General features: G+C 42.8%; 1 pseudogene; it reads right to left on the reverse strand.

Moving 5' to 3' along the window:
- Nucleotides 1-3,540: 3,540 nt before the first annotated feature.
- Nucleotides 3,541-4,126, reverse strand: LOC101446880 (large ribosomal subunit protein uL22 pseudogene; annotated as a pseudogene).
- Nucleotides 4,127-4,666: the final 540 nt, after the last annotated feature.

Here is a 4,666-nt window from a genome sequence, read left to right on the forward strand (position 1 = left end):
CTCAGACGGACCTCAGGGTGCAGAGGATTCAGGAATGTGAAGTCTGTGATATTGCAGACTCAAGGTGTGTGAGTCTCTGGAATGTGGGCCAACAGGGTTTAGGGGACACAGAACTGGGAACCACACATCTGGTTAACAGGGGGCCTGGGAGCACCACAGCACAACACAGCCTTCAGGGATCCCCAGAGGTGGGTGCCAGCTCTATGGGGAGGGGTCGCACCCACAACCTCTGACCTCTGTGTCAGAAACCCAAAATTCCACCTCTCACAAGAATCTCTTCTGTCACTGTCTCACCAAATCGACATCCACATACCTCCTGTCCTGCAAGCCCCTGAAACAACCCACTCAGGGTTTGAGAGTGCCACTGCACAACAAAGATCTCAGGGATGCTGTTGACGGGCTGCCAGCCCTAGGGCGAGGGGTCCCGCCCACAACCTCTGACCTTCATGTCAGAAACTGAAAGTTCCACCTCTTGCAAGAATCTCTTCTGTCACTGTCTCCCCAAATCAACATCCAGGCACTTCCTGCCCTGCAAGCCCCTGAAACAGCCCGCTCAGGGCTTGGGAACACCTCAGTACAGCAAAGCCTTCAGGAATTGCCAGTCCCAGGGGGAAGGGTCCCTCCCACAACCTCTGACCTCCATGCTAGAGACTCAAAATTCTTCCTCTTGCAAGAATCTTCTCTGTCACCGCCTCACCAAATCGATGTCCAGACACCTCCTGCCCTACAAACACCTGAAACAGCCCAGTCCAGCAGACTCCAACCATACTCAGCACTTCTTTGCAAGAGAGATTATGAGGTACACTCACTCAGATGCCATCTTGCTTCTATTTTCTTTTAAATGTTACAATAAAAAAAATATTAGGTCCCCATAGACCCCCACCCCACCCATCCCACATCTCCCACATCAACAACCTCTTCCATCCTTGCAGAACATCCACTGCAACTGGCAAATACATTCTGGAACACTGCTGCACCACATGGACTGTGGTCTACATTGTAGTCCAGACTCACCCCCAGTCCACGTAGGTCAACTCCAAATCCTGAAAATTCCTCCACACCATATCTTTTCTTCCCTCTCCTGACCTTCAGCAGCCACCACGGCCACCCTCTCCACATCACTACTACAGTTTCTTCCCTTATTAATAACAATAGTTCCCCAGAAGAACACCAGTAAGTCCACTCTAATCAATAGTCTATTCCTCCATCCTGTGGACCCTGGAATGGTTATGCCCAGTCACCCTCTACATCAAGAGGGAGCTTAGATTCCATATGGATGATGGTTGCAATTCTCCTGCTTGCAGCTGTAGGCACTCTTGGCTCCCTGGTGTGGTGGTTGACCCTCTTCACCTCCCTGTCAGCTGGCCAGGGTAAGTCAAAGAAACCAGAGGGTAGGAGCTGCAAGTCTGCTGAGGCCCAGGACCTGGTCATCACATGGACAGTCCAGAGATTCAGGTCTCCTGAGTATACACCAACACAACACCAACCACAGGTCTGGTAAAAGTAACAGAAGACAAGTGTAGAAAGGTCATATCTGAGTCCAACTCCATCACACTCAGGAACACAAACTCCAAAGTATGGTCAACTGACATGACCCTGAAAACCAGAGCCATATGCCATGACCATATAACCTATGGGTCTCTGTAGCCCTCAGGAGAAGCAGCACCTGGGTTTCCATCTACCTTGGCTGTCTCTGGTACCCTGCTGAGGCATGTATAAGCATAACCCCTCTGACACCTCCCAACTCTTTTGGAGACTCATAGCCATATCAACTCACTTATCCTTTCTATTTCCCCCTTTTATCAAAAGTCAAAAAGCAGTTTTTAACACCTGATATTACATCTAGACTGAGGTATTCTGCTGGTCTGAGTTGACCTCTTTCTTCAAGGTCATTTTCTAGTTACATCTTCAGCTGGTGCTTGGTAGTAATCCCTTGGTGCCAGGGAGGCTCATCCCTGAGAGCCATGTCCCACTTTGGGGGGAAGGCAATACATATACATGCTGAGTTTGGTTTAGAGAGTGGTCACATTTGAGCAATATGGAGGCTCTCAGGAGGTAACTCTTAGGCACCCCACATCTATAGGCCTACTTCATATTTCAAGCACACAGGCTCATAATTGGACCCATCAGTATCAAGGACTCATCATTGGATCATCCATCTTCATTGGTCTTTGCCATTGCACTTGGGGAATTGTTGCTGTTTCATTGGAAAATGTGATAGAGCTCCCCTGGTCAGGAACACGGCACTCTCTCATCTGTCATTTCCAACTGAAACCACTATGAAAATATCCAAACCTTTATATGTACTCTGTATACATACCCTGGGAAACTCCCTCCCACCTATATGCCCCCACCAATAACACCCCACACAAGTGCTCCACCCCCACATTAGTTGAACCTCTCTGTGGCCCAAAATTTCTTCAGAAAGGAAGCCCAATATATTGCCAGGTTCCATTAATAATAAAATGGAATATAATGATGGATTTAAAGGTTAGATATAGAATACATACTAATTTAGAAAAATCAAATAAAGGAAAAATAGATTGGGATATCAAAAAATGAAAAAATGAAAAATCTTTGTTTTTGACATTTTGCCTTTCATCACTGCTATAGGTGTTGCTCTGTATGTACAGTGGAATTGCTGAGTCATACGGCAAATCTATAGCTAGTTTTTTGAGAAGCTGCCAAACTGCCTTCCAAAATGGCTGGGTCCTTCTGCATTCCCACCAGCAGTGGATGAGTGTTCCCATTCCTCCACTTCCTCTCTAGCATTTGTAGTCTTCTGTTTTTTGATAGCTGCCAGTCTTATGGGAATAAGATAGTATCTCATTGATGTTTTGATTTGCATTTCTGTGATAGGTAGTGATTTTGAGCATTTTTCATTTGTTTTTTAGCCATTTGTAGATCTTCTTTGGAAAAGTGTCTTTTTAAGTCTTTTCCCCATTTTTAAAATGGGCTGTTTGTCTTTATTTTTAAGATATAGGAGTTTTTTATATATGCAAGATATAAGTGTCCTATCAGATACTTGGTTACCAAATATTTTCTCCCATTTTGTAGGCTCTCTTTTCACTTTATTGACAAAGTCCTTTGAGGTCTAGAAGGCTTTAATTTTGAGTAAGTCCCATTTATCTATTTGTTCTTTTGCAGCTTGTGCTTTTGCTGTGAAGTTCATGAAGCCATTTCCTATTACAAAGTCCTATAGTTGCTTCCCGACACTGCTTTCCAAGGTCTTTACAGTCTTGGTTCCTATATTTAGGTCTTTAATCCATCTTGAGTTGATTTTTCTATAAGATGTGAGTTGTTAATCCTCTTTCATTCTTTAACATATATATATCCAGTTCTCCAGGCACCCTTTGTTGAGAGAGTTTGGTGGTCTTGCCAAATACCATATGACTGTATATATGAGGATCTATCTATATCAGGACTCTCAATTCGGTTCCATTGGTCAGTGTGTCTATCCTTCTGCCAATACCATGCAGTTTTCACTACTGTAGCTTTGTAGTATGTTTTTTTTAAACTTTTATTTGCATTTATTGTATGCTTAAGTTATTCCCGAGCCATAAGTTTTTGTTTCTTCAGTTTCTTCTGGGATATCTTTTTCTTCTGTGCAACCTCCTCTTCTGGTTTAGGAACAATTTGTTCTTTTTCAGTAAGGATCATCTCAATGTGGCAGGGGGAGCTCATGTATGGGTTAATCTGACCATGGGCTCTGTAAGTATGCCAGCGCATCTTGGGGGCTTTGTTCACCTGGATGTGCTCAATGACCAGCGAATCTACATCTAAACCCTTAAGTTCAGCATTACTCTCTGCATTTTTAAGCATGTGCAACAAAAATTCAGCACTCTTTTTGGGCCACCAACCCTGTGTCCAGCCCCACTGTTTAGCCTGGGCACACCTGCCAACACCACCATTATAACGACAGAATGGCACACATTGCTTCTGTAAAGTGACATCTTTCAGATACTTGGTGGCTTTTCGAATATGCATACCCTTGATGGCCTCGGCAGTTTCTCGGGTGTTCTTAAAGTGAACACGAAGATTTGAACCTCTTGATTTGCATGATTTTGTGGGGTTTTCTGGGTCCAGGGAATAGCGAACCATTTTCAGAGATCACCTCAGGCGACTTCTGTAGTATGTTTTGAAGTCTGGTAGTGTGTTTCCTCTAATTTCATTTTTCTTTTTCAATATGTCTTTGGCTGTTTGGGGCCTCTTTCCTTTCCAAATAAATTTCATAGTTAGTTTCTCTAGTTCATTAAAGAATACTGTGTTGATTTTTATTGGGATTGCATTGAATCTGTAGATCAGTGTTGGTGGGATAGACATCTTAATAATATTTAGTCTTCCTATCCATAAACATGGAATATTCTTCCATTTATTTAGGTCTTCTTTGATTTCCTTGAACAGTCTTGTGTAGTTCTCTGTTTATAAGTTTTTTACAACTTTAGTTAAATTTACTCCAAGATATTTAATTTTTTTATTTACTATTTTGAATGGTATTTGATTCCTGATTTCCTTCTGAGCTTGCTCATTATTGGTGTACAAAAATTCTACTGATTTTTTTGCATTGATATTGTAACCTGCAACTTTACTGAACTCTTTTATAAGTTCTAGAAGCTTTGTTGTAGACTTCTCAGGGTTTTCTATGTATAGGATCATGTCATCTGCA

Source organism: Dasypus novemcinctus, chromosome 19, assembly GCF_030445035.2.
Source record: "Dasypus novemcinctus isolate mDasNov1 chromosome 19, mDasNov1.1.hap2, whole genome shotgun sequence".
Classification (NCBI taxonomy): domain Eukaryota; kingdom Metazoa; phylum Chordata; class Mammalia; order Cingulata; family Dasypodidae; genus Dasypus; species Dasypus novemcinctus.